Genomic DNA, 19289 nt, shown 5'->3' with positions numbered 1-19289 from the left:
CTGCTAGGCGGGGTATAAGAGACCGTGCCGCCCCAGCAGCCTTCATTCTGTACCTGAGCTGCTGGGGGAAACATCTAGCTTATTAAAGCCTTCAGTTGGACTACAACCTCGCTTTAGTGGTCATTGATCGTGCATCAATTTAATAAGCTAGATTTAAAAGGATGGAGCTCCGAATCAAGCCGGAGTGTCTGCAACTCAGCCCCCACGCGGCGAACTCAGCGGCGATCTTCAAGCATTGGCTGGCGTGTTTTAAAGGATATCTCGGAACGGCCGAAAACACACCCACAGGAGAGCAGAAAATGCAAGTCCTACACTCAAGGGTGAGCCCGGAAATTTACACCCTCATCGAGGACGCGGAAAACTTCGATGGGGCAATAGAACTGCTAAAAGGACATTATATCCGCCTAGTAAAAAGGGCCATTTCGTGGTGGTATGCCAGGCCCGTGCGGTTGACGGTCTCCGGCGGCAAATGCGGACCGCCACCACAAACCTCTCCACGGTCCCCGTGCAGTCAGCGAGCGCCGCCATCTTCCTACTCCAGGGCCACGTGCGGCCCCTGGGCGCCGCCACCTTGTCCCGCGGACGCCACATTAGATGGATGGGGGCAGCCATTTTGTGCACCCCCAGCCATGTGCGACCAATGGGAGCCACCATCTTGGATGGACCCCCAGGACCCCAGCTCGGCTGACCACACACCGCCCGAAGAGAACACTCAACTGCTGCGATTAGCCTCGGTGACTCTGGATCAGTCCCGGCCTCGAACACTCTCAACTGCTACAACGACTGTACTTATCAACAGGCACGAGACGTCCTGCTTAATCGACTCTGAGAGCACGGAGAGCTTCATACACTCCGACACGGTAAGGCGCTGTTCTCTCCTCGTCCACCCCGTTAATCAAAAAATCTCCCTGGCCTCCGGTTCCCACTGAGTAGAGATAAAGGGAAGGGAGTTTAAAAATTACCGGCTCTACGTCCTTCCCCACCTCTGCGCGGCCACACTCCTAGGTTTAGACTTCCAGTGTAATGTCCAAAGTCTAACTTTCAAATTCGGCGGCCCTATACCCCCCCCCCCCCCCCCCCCCCCTTCGCTGTCTGCGGCCTCGCGACCCTCAAAGTCGATCCGCCTTCCCTGTTTGCGAACTTCACCCCGGATTGCAAACCCGTCGCCACCAGGTACAGTGCCCAGGATCGGATCTTTGTTAGGTCAGAGGTCCAAAGGCTACTGAGGGAAGGAGTCATTGAAGCTAGCAACAGTCCCTGGAGAGCTCAAGTTGTGGTGGTAAAGACCGGGGAGGAGCATAGGATGGTCATCGACTACCGTCAGACCATCAACAGGTTTACGCAGCTGGACGCGTTTCCCCCTCCCCCGCATATCCGACCTGGTAAACAGGATCGCGCATTACAAGGTCTTCTCCACGGTCCGCCTACCACCAGCTCCCCATCCGCCCTAGTGACCGCAAATACACTGCTTTCGAGGCAGATGGGCGGCTCTATCACTTCTTAAGGGTTCCCTTCGGTATCAGCAACGGGATGTCGGTCTTCCAGCACGAGATGGACCGAATGGTTGACCGGTACGGTTTACGGGCAACATTCCCGTATCTCGATAATGTCACCATCTGCAGCCACGACCAGCAGGACCACGACACCAACCTCCGAAAATTCCTCCAGACCGCAAAGATCCTTAACCTTACTTATAACAAGGATAAATGCGTGTTTAGCACCGACCGCCTAGCCATCTTCGGCTACGTAGTACGAAATGGAGTTATAGGCCCCGACCCTGACCGCATGCGCCCCCTTATGGAGTTCCCTCTCCGTCACTGCTCCAAGGCCCTGAAGCGCTGCCTAGGGTTTTTCAGTTATTACGCCCAGTGGGTCCCCAACTATGCGGACAAGGCCCGTCCCCTGATCCAATCCACAGCTTTTCCCCTGTCCCAGCCACATCAAAACGGACACTGCAAAGGCCACGATGCACGCCATCGACGAGTCCCTCCCCTTCCAGGTCGAGAGCGATGCTTCTGACGTAGCTCTGGCGGCCACCCTCAACCAAGCGGGCAGGCCCGTGGCCTTCTTCTCACGTACCCTCCATGCCAAAATCCGCCACTCCTCAGTCGAAAAGGAACATATCCCTACATGATAATAAATAAAGAAGTGTAGTGAGTGCATCTAATCATGTGTGTGCAATATTTACAACAATATGTACATGTGGCTATACTATATACACAGGAAGGTGCCAGGTGCAGAAACTAACTATGTTACACCAAGAACGAAACCAATGTTATTAACAAACAATAAGAAAATCTTAAACAGTATGGCAAAAAGTCTGAAACAGTATGTCAGAACAAGTCAGTGAGTCCAATATGAAAAGGTTCATAAATTAAGTCTCACTTGGGCGACAAATTCGGGTTGACCGTCAGGGTGGCACACCACTCGTCGTCCGGATCAATGCTGTGCACTGACAGCGGCTGGTGCTTTCGACTCGGGGACAGCTTGTTCTTGTTGATGACAGCAACGCGGAAGGGCTCCCTGTCCTCAGTGTCACTGGTCTGTGTGATGTCGGGATCGGACTCGGTGAACGTGGGTTGAATTGCCCGAACATTTCTGCGAGGCTGGTTAAACATGTACGAGTTGGCAGGCTGAGCTGCTCGACAGCAGGCAGCATAGTGGCCCAACCTGCCACAGCGTAGGCATTGTCGCGCTTTGGCAGGACATTGCCGCTTTAAATGGGCGGAGCCACAGTTGCTGCAGATCGTGACGTCAGTGCGTTCGTTGCGCCACCGCGCATGCGCGGTGCGGTCTTGCGTAGTGCGCACCTGCACATCGCGTTCCTCTGCGTCAGCGTCCCCTCTTTTGTCGCGTACAAGCGTGGGAGGCCTCAGAAAGCGCGCAAAATGGCCGGCCTCCTCCAGGCCGCGGCCCGGGAGGTACTTGATCGTCTGGACCCGCTCCACCTCGTGGGGCCCGTGCCGTGCCGTTTCGGCCGCCTGGATGTGTGAGTACCGGCTGGTGGCGTTCTCATGCAGGACGCAGGTCTCGATGGCAGTTACCAGGGTGAGTTGCTTAACCCGAAGGAGCTGCTGGCGCAGGGTGTCCGACATGACCCCGAAAACTATCTGGTCGCATATCATGGAGTCAGAGGTGGTCCCATAGCCGCAGTACTGCGCGAGGATGCGGATGTGTGTTAAATAAGACTGGAAAGGTCCGTCCTTACCCTGCAGGCGCTGCTGGAACAGGTACCTTTCGAAGCTTTTGTTTACTTCAACGCTGAAATGTTTGTCGAACTTCAGGAGCACCGTCTTGTATTTGGTTTTGTCCTCGCCGTCCGCAAACATAAGGGAGTTAAAGATGTGGATGGCGTGTTGCCCCGCCGTGGAGAGTAGAAGGGCAATCTTCCTGGTGTCCGATGCATTCACCCTGTCTGTGGCCTCGAGGAAGAGCTGGAAGCACTGCTTGAACAGTTTCCAATTGACCCCGAGATTGCCAGCGATTCGGAGCGGCGGCGGCGGGTTGATGTTCTCCATGGTGCAGGACGGCGGATTGCTGATGCGTTGCAGGTAGGTCTCACAGGCGCTGGTTTGTGTCCACTTCTGGTATCATGTTGTGTTGGGTGTTCTGATGTACAAACGATCCAACACGGCTGGAGATGGTGCAACTCAATTTTATTAACTACTCAACTGTAACAGCACACTGCTAACTTGGGTACGTGCATTACCAGCTAATCTGTGGACCCTGTCCTATCACTATCAGGGTGAGGCACTCAGCACATGGTGAATAATGTCTGAGTGGCAGGCTCTGAGCCCGGTGCTCTGAGCTGGCTGCTGCTGGAATGAGTGGGAGCTGTAGTGTCCCCTGTTTTTATAGTGCGTGTGCTCTCACAGGTGATTGGCTGCGATGTTGTGTGTGTGTTGGTTGGTCCTACTGCATGTTCTTCAGTGTGTGTGATTGCACCATGATATGCTGATCTAAATATCATGACAGGGATAAGAGCCCGTGCCGCCCCAGCAGTCTTCATTCTGTACCTGAGCTGCTGGGGAAACAGCTAGCTTATTAAAGCCTTCAGTTGGACTACAAACTCGCTTTAGTGGGTATTGATCGTGCATCAAAGGTTTCAAGGGATCTGTCTCTAAAATAATTTTTAATTGTTTCTAAAATGATTTTACATTGACTTTCGATTGCTTTACCCTTGATGTTCTCTGCAAGTTATTACTATTGATGGTATGGTTTCCCAGAATCTATTATGTTTCTTTGAATGGATGTGGAGTTTAAAGAATTAACAACCCCTGTCAAGGATGAAGACCACGGCCAGGTTTTTGTATGTGTCTTTAGAAGAGATGACAAGGTCCATTTGTACAAAGGTAGCCTGCCATCCATATGCGTGAGTACGCAAGGTCAGGGAACAGCAAATGTCACTCTTATAACTGAGTGCAGCTCCAACAACACTCAAGAAGCTCAACACCATCGAAGACAAAGCAGCCCACTTGATTGGCACCCGATTCCACCATCTTAAACATTCATTCCCTTCATCATTGGTGCACATTGGCAGGAGTGTGGACTATCTACAAGATGCACTCCAGCAATTAATCAGGATTCTATTGGGATCATCTTCTAAACCCACAATCTTTATCATCTAGAAGGACAAGGACAGCAGGCATGTAGAAACACCATCACCTGTAAGTTTCCCTCCAAGCCACACACTATACTGACTTGGAAAAATATCACCATTCCTTCACAATCGCTGGATCAAAATCCTGGAATTTCTTTTGTGGATATACCTACAACACATGGTCTATGGCGGTTCACAAACGCAGCTCATCACCACCTTCTCAAAGGCATTTAGGGATGAGGAATAAATGCTAACCTAGCCCATGACAACCATTTTGCATGCATGACTAAAGAAACAAAATTAACAGACTAGGGTAAATGGGTGGAAAAATCTATTCAATGCAGAGAAATATAAAACCAGTATTTCTTCTGAAAAAGAATAAGGGTAAATATTTTGTGCACTCTCTCCAATGCCTTCATATCTTTCCCAAAGCATTCAGAGATGCAACAGATCCAGGGTGCAGATATATTGATTTTTAAAAGACAAGAGTATGAGTAGAAAAGAATGTATAAAAAGCAAGGGTGGCACAGTGGCAAGTACTGCGGCCTCACAGCGCCAGGGACCCGGGTTCAATTCCAGCCTCGGGTGACTGTCTGTGTGGAGTTTGCAAGTTCTCCCCAAGCTCTGGTTTCTTCCTGCAGTCCAAAGATGTGTGGGTTAGGTGCTAAATTGCCCGCAGCGCCCAAAAGGTTATGGGGTTAAAGGGAGAGGGTGGGGTGTGGGCCATGGTAGGGTGCTCTTTCAGAGGGTCGGTATAGACTTGATGGGCCCAAAGGCCTCCTTCTGCACTGTAGGGATTCTATGAAGGGGTTGGGGTTTCTGACTTGGAATAAGACATTGGTTTGACAATGGTTGGAGTATTGTGTACAGATGGGCACCCTACCATTTGAAGGATGTAGCAACATTACCAGAACTGAATTGTTAAAATTATAAAGAAGAGGGCAGCACTGCTGCCTACGGCGCTGAGGAACCGGGTTCAAATCCCGGCCCTGGGTCACTGTCCGTGTGGAGTTTGCACATTCTCCCCGTGTCTGCGTGGGTTTCACCCCCATAATCCAAAGATGTGCAGGGTAGGTGGATTGGCCACGCTAAATTGTCCCTTAATATGAAAAAATTTATTGAAAAAAAAATTATAAAGAGGCTCAAGAATGTCTTCATTGAAACAAAGGAGGTACTGCGTTTCGTTCATTTGGAAAGTTTTTAAGAGGATAAAATGTTATAAAGTATACTTCAACTAGTTAGTTAATTAGTAACAAGGGGTTGTTACATTACAGAATGCTTGACCATCAAAATAGAGACTATAACATCATTTTAAAAGGGAACTTGTTAGATATTTGTAAAATCTAATAGGACATGGAAAATGGGCAAGTGTTTTATACTGGCCATGCTCCAAAACATACTGCGTCATCTGTCAGGGCTTGTTGATTTACACTTCAATCTTGGTCACAGAATCATGGAATAATGTTCCAGCACAGAAGGAGGCCATTCGGGCCTCTGCTAGTCTTTGGTACAACTACTTCCTCCATTGTTTGCCCATCTCTGCAAATTTATTTCTTCAAGTATTTATCAAAGTCCCTGTGGAAACCTACAAAATGGAATCTGTTTCCTCTATTCTTTTAGGCAGTGCATTCCAGATAACAATCCATGGTGCAAATAATATTTCATGTTGCCTCTAGTACTTCTACCAATCATTTTAATTCTGTACCCTCTGGTTGTTACCCACCTTTCTGCCACTGGGAACAGTTCCTTCTTATTTCCTCTTCCAAAACTATTCATGAATTTGAACAAGTCTATTGAGTCTCCACTTAACATTCTCTGCTCGAAGGAAACCATAGGCGGGATTCTCCGACACCCCCCCCCCGCCCCGGGTCAGAGAATCGCCGGGGGGCTGGCGTGAATCCCGCCCCCGCCGGTAGCCAAACTGGATATTTGGCTGGGGCGGGAATCGCGCCGCGCCAGTCACCCCCCCTGGCGATTCTCCGGCCCGCGATGAGCCAAAGTCCCGCTGCTGGAATGCCTGTCCCGCCGGCGAGGATCAAACCACCTCTTACCGGCAGGACCTGGCGGCGCGGGCGGGCTCTGGGGGTGGCGTGGGATGATCTGGCCCTGGAGGATGCCCCCACGGTGGCCTAGCCCGCGATCGAGGCCCACCGATCGGCGGGCGGGCCTGTGCCGTGGGGGCATTCTTTTCCCTCCGCCTCGGCCACAGCATTTACCATGGCCGATGCGGAAGAAACACCCCCCCCGCGCATGCGCGGAGATGACGGCAGCAGCCGCTGATGCTCCCACGCGGACCCGCGCCGGCCGGCAGAGTCCTTTCGGCCCCGGCTGGCGTGGCACCAAAGACCTTCCACGCCAGCCGGGGAGCGGAAACCACTCCGGCGGGGGCCTAGCCCCTCAAGGTGCGGAGAAATTTGCATCTTTGGGGCGGCCCGACGCCGGAGTGGTTCCCGCCAATCCATCCCGCCGGGACCCCCCGCCCCGCCAGGTAGGGGAGAATCTCGCCCCATCTTCTCCAATCTCTTCAGTAATTGAAGTCTCTCATCCCAGCAACTATTCTAGTAAATCTCTTCTGCATCCTCTCGAAGGCCTTGACATCCTTCCTGAATTGCGGTGCCCACAATTGAAGTCAATGCCCAGCTGACAGTCATAAAGGCACAGAATAAATCATTTGGGCCATCAAATCACTGCCAAATGAGTGTTCTTTAACAAAGGTTTCGAGTACCTTCCTTGCTTTTGTATTCTCCGCTTCTATTAATAAAGCCAAATGCTTTAGCAGTCATCTCAATTGTCCTGCCACCTTGAAGGATTTACCACCCCAACCCATAAATTGTACTATTTGAGTTATATTCCTTTCCTCGTTCTTCTGACCAAAATGTATCACTTTAGAATCCCCTACATTAATTTTCATCTACCATATGTCTGCCAATATCACCAGTTGGTTTATGTCCTCCTGACACCTATTATTACTATTATGCTTTGTATAGCCATGTCCAGGTCATCAAAAAGATGACTGTTCGCAATACCCACAACTCTCTGCTTTCTGTCCCTTAGCCAATTTTATAACCATACTGCCAACGTCCCTTTATATTTGCTAATTAGTCTTTTATAAGGGACTTATGATACATTGTCAACAACAACTTACAGAACACATTTAACATAATAAAATGTCCCAAGAGGTGACAGGTGGCACAATGGTTAGCATTACTGCCTACGGCACTGAGGACCCAGGTTCGAATCCCGGCCCTGGGTCACTGTCCATGTGGAGTTTGCACAGTCTCCCCGTGTTTTCGTGGGTTTCACCCCACAACCCAAATGATGTGCAGGTTAGGTAGATTGGCCACGCTAAATTGCCCCTTCATTGTGAAAAAATAATTGGGTACTCTAAATTAATTTTTTTAAATTATGAAATGTCCCAAGATGCTTCACAGAGGAATTATCAAACAAAATGTGACAGTGAACCACAATTATGTCAGATGGGTCAAAAGATTGGTCAAAGTGGTTTGTTTAAAGGAGGAAAGCGAGGTAGAGATGGAGAGTTGTGAGGAGGGATTTCCAGAGCTTGGAGCCTAGGCACTGAAGGCATGTTCACCAATGGTGGAGCAATTATAACTAGGAATGCATAGGGGCCAGAATTACAGGAAGGCATACAGTATATCTCGCAGGGTTATAGGTTTGGAGGAGATTTCAGAAATAGGAAGGGGCTGGTGCTGCACGTTAGCGCAGTGGTTAGCACTGCCTCCTCACGGCTCTGAGGACCCAGGTTCGATCACCGCCCCGGGTCACTGCCCATGTGGAGTTTGCACATTCTTCCTGTGTTTGCGTGGGTCTCACCCTAGAATGCAACAATGTGCAGGATAGGTGGATTGTACAGATCTAAAATAATTGCCAAAAGAAGCAAAAGTGACACGAAACGTTTTTTCACACAGCGAGTGGTTAGGGTCTGGAATGCACGGTCTGAGGGTGCGTTGGAGGCAGGTTTGAATTGGAGCATTCAACAGACTGTTATCTGAAAAGGAATATACAGAGTAATGGGGGAAAGGCACTGGGTAAATTGCTCATTCGTATAGTTGGTGTAGACACGATGGGCTGAATGGCCTCCTTCTGCTCTGCAACAATTCCATGATTGCCTATACAGTCAAATGAATGGGAATGACAAGGATAGGGAAAAGATAAGCAGACCAGGACTAACAATTGCCATCCGTACTGCAGAGGGACATGGTTTAGAAACTGGAGGGTGGCAGTTGAGAAAATATATTTTCTACCTTTCCAAAATAGGGGCTGGTTTAGCACAGGGCTAACTCGCTGGCTTTGAAAGCGACCAAGGCAGGCCAGCAGCACGGTTCAATTCCTGTACCAGCCTCCCCGAACAGGCGCTGGAATGTGGCGACTAGGGGCTTTTCACAGTAACTTCATTTGAAGCCTACTTGTGACAATAAGCGATTTTCATTTCATTTCAAATAAGGAGGCTCAGCAAAACTGTCACGCTGATAAGTGTGTGATTCTACTGCAGAGACTCAACAGAGTTATTTTGCTGAGACATTCATCAGCTCACTGGAGCTCTAATCCAGCTGATGTTTGGGCTTGTCCTTGCAGAAGCAGTGTTAAAATTGTTAAGCTATTATTAACTCTGTTAGGTTTCATTAGAGCTAAAGACTTGCTGGTGTGTGTGTCTCTGCTTTGAAACTAGAAAATGACATTTGATTCCCTCCATAGGACTAAGACAGCTATCATCCCATTGTTACTGTTTCTGCTTTGGGATTCAGTAAAACTACCAGTTCTGCTGATGAGTTCATCTGTGTTGGGACACAACAGAGCTCTGGTCCTGTTGCTGTCCCGCCTCTGTGATTGGCTCAGCAACTCTATCATTACTCTTTCACAGCGTGTTTGTGCTAGGATTTGGCAGAGCAGTTATCCTGCTGTTGTGAATACGTGTTGGGGCCTAGGCAGAGTCTCAACCCTTCTGCTGCACAGGTCTGTTGTATGCTGCTTTTTATGAACAGCTATTCATTTTCTCTTGTTTAGCAGGATTTGTTTTTTGGCACTGATCAAAGCCCAGAAGAGATAAAACAAATGTGCAATATAAAATATTCACCGATTAGGAATGTGTAGGAATAAGTGACCGCAGACAGAAAATGGGTTTGAGTTTCCTGTTTTCAAATTGTTGAGGGGAAATATTCACTTATTAGGTATTCACTTGTGTAGAATCAGCTCAAAGTGACCTCCCTGAAGGCCAAAAAGAAAACAGTGTGCTGATTCTAAATATAACTAGGCATAGACTGCTTACGGATCCCATATGTTACTCTATCATTGATTAAACGCTATTGTGAGATGTGAAGTGTGCAAATCCTGTTAGCCCTTTGTTCATTGTGCACCCTTGGATCACATTCCTTCTTCGAACAAAGACCAGGACAGCAGTGAAGAGAGGGAGCCTCTTTAATCTGTACAGTCAAATACATATCTCTTCATTAGTTCCACACCATCCTTCTGCCCATTTCACCTGGTTCTGATAATGTTTCATATTTCTGCAGCTGACAGACAAGCTCCACTCTGAGGTGCCCGACCCTCATGATCTACCATTTATAAATGTCAATATATAGTTTTGAGGGCTTTTACTTTGCTGGGAAAACAGAATTGTAAATTTTCATCACGGAAGCCACACACAGACAAATCTAAACAATAAGGGGTCCATTCAGGCTCAGTAAAACGTGGCCTCCACATTTTACTCTCTATAGTCATTCATGTAACTTGTTGCCGTGCTGGCAGAAGGGAAACAGAGAAGATTCACAGTTGGACAGGCATATATTATTATTTATACCATAATGTCTTAACCTGGTCAAATTAGGAGGACTCACTGTCATCGTTTTCAAAGAAAACAGCAGAATTCGAACAGCTGAGAATGACTGAGGAGGGGCAAGGGAGAACAGATGTTGTTTGCTTATGTTTCCCCCATCAAGCCCATAAAACTCAGGGCGGCACAGTGGCTAGCACTGCTGCCTCACGGTACCAAGGTCCCAGTTCGATCCCGGTTTTGGGTCACTGGAGTTTGCACATTATCCCTGTGTCTGCGTGGGTCTCACTCCCACAACCCAAAAAGATGTGCAGGGTAAATGGATTGGCCATGCTAAATTGCCCCTTAATTGGAAAAAAATCCTAAATTTTTATAAAACCCATAATACTCAAGTGGCTGGTCTTCGAGTCCAATCAGGGAGTCCTTCAAACCCGCTGGACAGCGGGAGACTCCAGAAAGATTTGCATTTATATAGCATGAGTAAGCCTATAGTGATACTGAGGGATACAGGGACCAGCCAAACTCTGAGAAAAGGCAGGAAGTACAGGAAGTGCACCGGCTGTTCATGCCAGCAGGAAGTTTTGGTCGCACGCCAGCACACAGGTTTCCCGGTGACGAAGGGCGCTGTCACTGGGAAATCCCTTTGACAACGGTGGAGTCGGTAGATCCCGCTGGCAGGCCGCATTCGCCGCCAAAAAACATGCGGTGGCGTGGTCGGTAAATCCTATCTGACTTGTTGGGCGCGATCTTACCAAAGGGGAACAAAGTTCCCGAGTGAGCGTGTTTAGCTGCATGGTTCCCGGCACTCGCAGTGCAGAGAAACAAATGGCTATTCAACGCAACTCGCTTTGAATAAGGAGCCTAAATGGGGAACGCACGTCCGAGGACGCACATAATCCCATTTGCACAATGGTGAGCTCCGCTCGCTGGAACTCCCCATTGTTGCGAGAGATTGGAACGCCATTTTAAAACGCCCACAAAACAAATCCCGACGTCCCCCCAACCCGACATGGGAGGGACCCAAGCTCCCCCCCCCCACCCTCTGGGTCACTCTCCGTGTGGAGTTTGCACATTCTCCCCATGTCTGCGTGGGTTTCACCCCCACAACCCAAAGATGTGCAGGATAGGTGGATTGGCCATGCTAAATTGCCCCTTAATTGGAAAAAAAAGAGTGCCATTCCATCTGGTCCCCATTTGTGGGCACCAGTACCACATGGCACTCACCCGAGGTCTCCGAGGTGAAGGGATTGAATCCCAAAGCCTCAGGTACCAAAGGAATCTGCACATTAGAATAAGGCTTTCTGCCTCACTCTAATATGCAGGTTTTCCAAAAACTGACCCTGCCCATTGTGGGCGGGATTCGCCTCGCAACGTGTCGCGAGATTGCGTTGAATCTCAGGAGACGTTGCGAGCCGGGTAGACCCCGGGAATGGGATGTGCTCCATTGAGTAAGTTTAAAGTTCCTCGAAGCTCACTAGGATATCCTAAGAGACAAGGATGCAGGCTGAAAAAGTATCGATTTAGTTTGAGCAATTTATTCGGAGAATTCCCCCACCAGTACGTAACTGAAAGCTGTTTGAGAGCTGGAAGCGTAATTTCCCTGCAGTGAGAGCTGTTCCTGTTCTGTATAGAAAGATAACTTTCCCTCTTTCGGTGGCTTAGTCAGAAGCAGAATATGAAGATTAATCATCTGGTTCAGAGATCCTAAATCAGTCACATCCCCAGAGTGGGACTTGAACGCATACTCTCTTTTAAAAAAAATTTAGAGTGGCCAATTCATTTTTTCCAATTAAAGGGCAATTTAGCGTGGCCAATCCACCTAGCCTGCACATCTTTTGGGTTGTGGGGGCGAAGCCCACGCAAACACGGGGAGAACGTGCAAACTCCACACGAACAGTGACCCAGAGCCGGGATCGAACCTGAGACCTCGGCACCTTGAGGCAGCAGTGCTAACCACTGCGCCACCGTGCTGCCCGTTGAACGCATACTCAAGTGAAAGTGCAATCAACTGAGCCATGACTGACACAGCTGAGCCTGTTCCTAACTCAATGTTCACACATACACACTATTCAACAGGAAATATTCTACAGTGCCCAGGAATGTCAAACATTACCCCATTCATTCTAATGAAAGTTTATTAACATGAAACCGTAACTCTGTTTCTCTCTCCATGATGTAGCCAGACCTGCTGAGTATTCCCAGAATTTTCTGTTTTCATAAGTCCATTCAATTCTGGAGTCACTCACTGTCAAATCACACAAACTGATTTACTCAAATAGTCAAGTGCCAGCACCATGCAGTACCATTTGTGTTTTGTCTTCTTTGCGAATTGTTCAGTAAATGTAATGCTCAGCTCTCTATATGCGGAACAATAAAATCAGGCTTGATTAATTAAACAAATAGGATGAGCTAACCATTCTAATAACCACCAGGGCATTTTTGAAGTCATAAAATTATAGAATGATACAGGACAAAAGGTGGTAATTTGGCCCATTCTGTGACTGAGCTATCTAATTAGTCCCACTCCCTTGGCTTTGTCTCATTGTGTTGCAAGTTATCCAATTCTATTTTGGAAGTTATTCTTCTAATCAGCTTCCACTACGCATTCAAGCAGTGCAGTTCAAGTCATAACAACACAATGTAAATGTTGCTTCTGATCTGAATTTAGCGCCCATTAGGTGTGCACACTGAATGGGCCCAGATGTTGCTGCGAGATGCGTTTCTGGCTGCAATTGACCCTGAAATGAGATTTCACGCTGGCTGGTCAATTACTGGACAGCCAGCGTGAAATGCAGCCCGAGAAAGGCTCAGCACTGCTGGGAGGGCGGGAAAAGGGTGGGCATCAAGAAAAGAGAGGGTGTAGGCTGGTACTTCTATTGGGTTCCCGCAAGGCGTACAGCTGCTGCAGAGCTGTCTCAGGGAGCTGCAGGCTTCTTCAAATTAAAATTTTTTTAAAATAACAAATTTGGAGTACCCAATTCATTTATCCAATTAAGGGGCAATTTAGCGTGGCCAATTCACCTATCCTACATATCTTTGGGTTGCAGGGGCGAAACCCACACAAACACGGGGAGAATGTGCAAACTATGCACGGACTGTGACCTAGAGCCGGGATCGAACCTGGGACCTCGGCGCCATGAGGCAGCAATGCTAACCACTGAGCCACCGTGCAGCCTGTCTTCAAATTAAAAATGATGAAAATAATGCAACCAGCTGTGTCTATGCAGTACAATCCAACACCTGACACCAGTTTTTAGACGCCAGACATCTTTTTTGAATTAAATTGCAACCCAGGATGCATCAAACCCTGGATCTAGATTGAAGCGAAAACATAATGGCTGCCTGGTCAATTGTCCCATCCGCGAACCGTAAAAGTGGTTGGTGTGATGATAGGTAGACTATCATCTGTATATAATATGAGTTGATCATCATCATCTCTTTGTGCATTATAAATTATATGTTTTACTGTTGCAGTTCTAGCATCCGACCAGCAGGTGGTGGAAGTATTCAGGCAAGTATACGTGACCCGGACGCACCATGTGTTCCAGGACAAGGTGGTGGTAGGGAGTTGATAGCAGTCGCATATTAGAGTAGCTCTGTAGTATCTTAGTGGAAATTTTTTTTTTTAATAAATATTTTATTGAAAATTTTTGGTCAACCAACACAGTACATTGTGCATCCTTTACACAACATTATAACAATACAGATAATAATGACCTTTTTTATATAAACAAAAAACAACAAATAAATAAATATTAAATAACAAAAATGAAAACTAGCCCTAATTGGCAACTGCCTTGTCACAGGCTATACCCCCCCACCCACCCCCCCCCCCCCATCCCTCCCGCCCCCCCCCCCCCAAGTCCTGGGCTGCTGCTGCTGCCTTCTTTTTTCCCCCATCTATCTTTCCGCAAGATATTCGACGAACGGTTGCCACCGCCTGGTGAACCCTTGAGCCGACCCCCTTAGGACGAACTTAATCCGCTCTAGCTTTATGAACCCCGCCATATCATTTATCCAGGTCTCCACCCCCGGGGGCTTGGCTTCTTTCCACATTAGCAATATCCTGCGCCGGGCTACTAGGGACGCAAAGGCCAAAACATCGGCCTCTCTCGCCTCCTGCACTCCCGGCTCTTGTGCAACCCCAAATATAGCCAACCCCCAGCTTGGTTCGACCCGGACTCCTACTACTTTTGAAAGCGCCTTTGTCACCCCCACCCAAAACCCCTGTAGTGCCGGGCATGACCAAAACATATGGGTATGATTCGCTGGGCTTCTCGAGCACCTCGCACACCTATCCTCCACCCCAAAAAATTTACTGAGCCGTGTTCCAGTCATATGTGCCCTGTGTAATACCTTAAACTGAATCAGGCTTAGCCTGGCGCACGAGGACGACGAGTTTACCCTGTTCAGGGCATCTGCCCACAGCCCCTCCTCGATCTCCTCCCCTAGCTCTTCTTCCCATTTCCCTTTTAGTTCGTCCACCATAGTCTCCCCTTTGTCCCTCATTTCCCTATATATATCCGACACCTTACCATCCCCCACCCATTTCTTTGAGATGACTCTGTCCTGCACCTCTTGTGTCGGGAGCTGCGGGAATTCCCTCACCTGTTGCCTCGCAAAAGCCCTCAATTGCATGTACCTGAATGCATTCCCTTGGGGCAACCCATATTTCTCGGTCAGCGCTCCCAGACTTGCGAACTTCCCGTCCACAAATAGATCTTTCAGTTGCGTTATTCCTGCTCTTTGCCACATTCCATATCCCCCATCCATTCCCCCCGGGGCAAACCTATGGTTGTTTCTTATCGGGGACCCCCCCAATGCTCCGGTCTTTCCCCTATGTCGTCTCCACTGTCCCCAAATCTTCAGTGTAGCTACCACCACCGGGCTCGTGGTGTAGTTCCTCGGTGAGAACGGCAATGGGGCTGTCACCATAGCCTGCAGGCTGGTCCCCCTACAGGACGCCCTCTCTAATCTTTTCCACGCCGCTCCCTCCTCCTCTCCCATCCACTTACTCACCATTGAAATATTAGCGGCCCAATAATACTCACTTAGGCTCGGTAATGCCAGCCCCCCCCTATCCCTACTACGCTGTAAGAATCCCTTCCTCACTCTCGGGGTCTTCCCGGCCCAAACAAAACCCATGATGCTCTTTTCTATCCTTTTAAAAAAAGCCTTCGTGATCACCACCGGGAGGCACTGAAACACAAAGAGGAATCTCGGGAGGACCACCATCTTAACCGCCTGCACCCTCCCTGCCATTGACAGTGCTACCATATCCCATCTCTTGAAATCTTCCTCCATCTGTTCCACCAACCGCGTTAAATTTAGCCTGTGCAATGTGCCCCAATTCTTAGCTATCTGGATCCCCAGGTAACGAAAGTCTCTTGTTACCTTCCTCAACGGTAGGTCTTCTATTTCTCTACTCTGCTCCCCTGGATGCACCACAAACAGCTCACTCTTCCCCATGTTCAATTTATACCCTGAAAAATCCCCAAACTCCCCAAGTATCCGCATTATTTCTGGCATCCCCTCCGCCGGATCCGCCACATATAGTAGCAAATCATCCGCATATAAAGATACCCGGTGTTCTTCTCCTCCCCTAAGTATTTCCCTCCATCTCTTGGAACCTCTCAGCGCTATCGCCAGGGGCTCAATCGCCAGTGCAAACAGTAATGGGGACAGAGGACATCCCTGCCTTGTCCCTCTATGGAGCCGAAAATATGCCGATCCCCGTCCATTCGTGACCACACTCGCCACTGGGGCCCTATACAACAGCTGCACCCATCTAACATACCCCTCTCCAAAACCAAATCTCCTCAACACCTCCCACAGATAATCCCATTCCACTCTATCAAATGCTTTCTCGGCATCCATCGCCACTACTATCTCCGTTTCCCCCTCTGGTGGGGGCATCATCATTACCCCTAACAGTCTCCGTATATTCGTGTTCAGCTGTCTCCCCTTCACAAACCCAGTTTGGTCCTTGTGGACCACCCCCGGGACACATTCCTCTATTCTCATTGCCATTACCTTGGCCAGGATCTTGGCATCTACATTTAGGAGGGAAATAGGTCTATAGGACCCGGGTCCTTTTCCTTCTTTAAGAGAAGCGATATCGTTGCTTCAGACATAGTCGGGGGCAGTTGTCCCCTTTCCTTTGCCTCGTTAAAGGTCCTCGTCAGTACCGGGGCGAGCAAGTCCAAATACTTTCTGTAAAATTCAACTGGGAATCCGTCCGGTCCCAGGGCCTTTCCCGCCTGCATGCTCCTAATTCCTTTCACCACTTCTTCTACCTCGATCTGTGCTCACAGTCCCACCCTTTCCTGCTCTTCCACCTTGGGAAATTCCAGCCGATCCAAAAAGCCCATCTTTCTCTCCCTCCCATCCGGGGGTTGAGCTTCATATAATTTTTTATAAAATGTCTTGAACACCTCATTCACTCTCTCCGCCTTCTCCCCATATTCATACTGTACACCCTGCGCCTTCCTCCATTGTGCCTCTGCAGTGCCTGTAGTCAGCAAGTCAAATTCCACATGCAGCCTTTGCCTTTCCCTGTACAGTCCCTCCTCCGGTGCTTCCGCATATTGTCTGTCCACCCTCAAAAGTTCTTGCAGCAACCGCTCCTGTTCCTTACTCTCCTGCTTCCCTTTATGTGCCCTTATTGATATCAGCTCCCCCCTAACCACCGCCTTCAACGCCTCCCAGACCACTCCCACCTGAACCTCCCCATTGTTATTGAGTTCCAAGTACTTTTCAATACATCCCCTCACCCTTAGGCACACCCCCTCATCCGCCATTAGTCCCATGTCCATTCTCCAGGGTGGGCGCCCTCCTGTTTCCTCCCCTATCTCCAAGTCTACCCAGTGTGGGGCATGATCCGAAATGGCTATAGCCGTATATTCCGTTCCCCTCACCTTCGGGATCAATGCCCTACTCAACACAAAAAAGTCTATGCGCGAATAGACTTTATGGACATAGGAGAAAAACGAGAACTCCTTACTCCTAGGTCTACTGAATCTCCACGGGTCCACACCTCCCATCTGCTCCATAAAATCCTTAAGCACCTTGGCTGCTGCCGGCCTCCTACCAGTCCTGGACTTCGACCTATCCAGCCTTGGTTCCAACACCGTGTTAAAGTCTCCCCCCATTATCAGCTTTCCCGTCTCTAGGTCCGGGATGCGTCCTAGCATTCGCCTCATAAAGTTGGCATCATCCCAGTTCGGGGCATACACGTTGACCAAATCCACCATCTCTCCCTGTAATTTGCCACTCACCATCACGTATCTGCCCCCGTTATCCACCACTATAGTCTTTGCCTCGAACATTACCCGCTTCCCCACTAATATAGCCACCCCTCTGTTTTTCGCATCCAGCCCCGAATGGAACACCTGCCCCACCCATCCTTTACGCAGCCTAACCTGGTCTATCAGTTTCAGGTGCGTTTCCTGTAACATAACCACATCTGCTTTAAGTTTCTTAAGGTGTGCGAGTACTCGTGCCCTCTTTATCGGCCCGTTGAGCCCTCTCACGTTCCACGTGTTCAGCCGAGTTGGGGGGCTTCCCACCCCCCCCCCTTGCCGGTTAGCCATCATCTTTTTCCAGCTTCTCACCCAGTTCCCACGCAGCTGTATCTCCCCCAGGCGGTGCCCCCCCGCCCATCCTCTCCTGTACCCACTCCCCCCTTTCCCCAGCAGCAGCAACCCAGTAATTCCCCCCTCCCACCCCCCCGCTAGACCCCCCGCTAGCGTAATTACTCCCCCCATGTTGCTCCCAGAAGTCAGCAAACTCTGGCTGACCTCGGCTTCCCCCCGTGACCACGGCTCGCACCGTGCGACGCCCCCTCCTTCCTGCTTCTCTATTCCCGCCATAATTAGCATAGCGCGGGAACCAAGCCCGCGCCTCTCCCTCGGCCCCGCCTCCCATGGCCAACGCCCCATCTCCTCTCCCTCCCCACCTCCCCCATCACCACCTGTGGGAGAAAGAAAAGTTACCATACCGCAGGATTAGAACATAAAACCCCTCTTCGCCCCCCCCATTCGCCCCACCACTTTGTCCAAACGTTCTTTTTCATAATCCACTCTTTCCAGTTTTTCTTCTACAATAAAAGTCCACGCTTCATCCGCCGTCTCAAAGTAGTGGTGCCTCCCTTGATATGTGACCCACAGTCTTGCCGGTTGCAGCATTCCAAATTTTATCTTCCTTTTGTGAAGTACCGCCTTGGCCCGATTAAAGCTCGCCCTCCTTCTCGCCACCTCCGCACTCCAGTCTTGATAAACGCGGATCACCGCGTTCTCCCATTTACTACATCGAGTTTTCTTCGCCCATCTAAGGACCATTTCTCTATCCTTAAAACGGAGGAATCTCACCACTATGGCTCTGGGAGTTTCTCCTGCTCTCGGTCCTCGCGCCATCACTCGGTATGCTCCCTCCACCTCCAACGGACCCGTCGGGGCCTCCGCTCCCATTAACGAATGCAGCATCATGCTCACATATGCCCCGACGTCCGCCCCCTCCACACCTTCAGGAAGGCCAAGAATCCTCAGGTTGTTCCTCCTTGCGTTGTTTTCCAGTGCCTCCAACGTCTCCACACATCGTTTCTGGTGTGCCTCCTGTATCTCCGACTTCACCACCAGGCCCTGTATATCGTTCTCATTCTCGGCTGCTTTCGCCTTCACGACCCGAAGCTCCTGCTCCTGGGTCTTTTGTTCCTCCTTTAGCCCTTCGATCGCCTGTAGTATCGGGGCCAACAACTCTTTCTTCATTTCCTTTTTTATCTCCTCCACGCAGCATTTCAAGAACTCTTGTTGTTCAGGGCCCCATATGAAACTGCCACCTTCCGACGCCATCTTGGTTTTTGCTTGCCTTCCTTGCCGTTGTTCCAAAGGATCCGCTGCA

This window comes from Scyliorhinus torazame, chromosome 18 (assembly GCF_047496885.1).
Source record: "Scyliorhinus torazame isolate Kashiwa2021f chromosome 18, sScyTor2.1, whole genome shotgun sequence".
NCBI classification, from domain to species: domain Eukaryota; kingdom Metazoa; phylum Chordata; class Chondrichthyes; order Carcharhiniformes; family Scyliorhinidae; genus Scyliorhinus; species Scyliorhinus torazame.
This window is presented reverse-complemented; position numbering follows the sequence as displayed.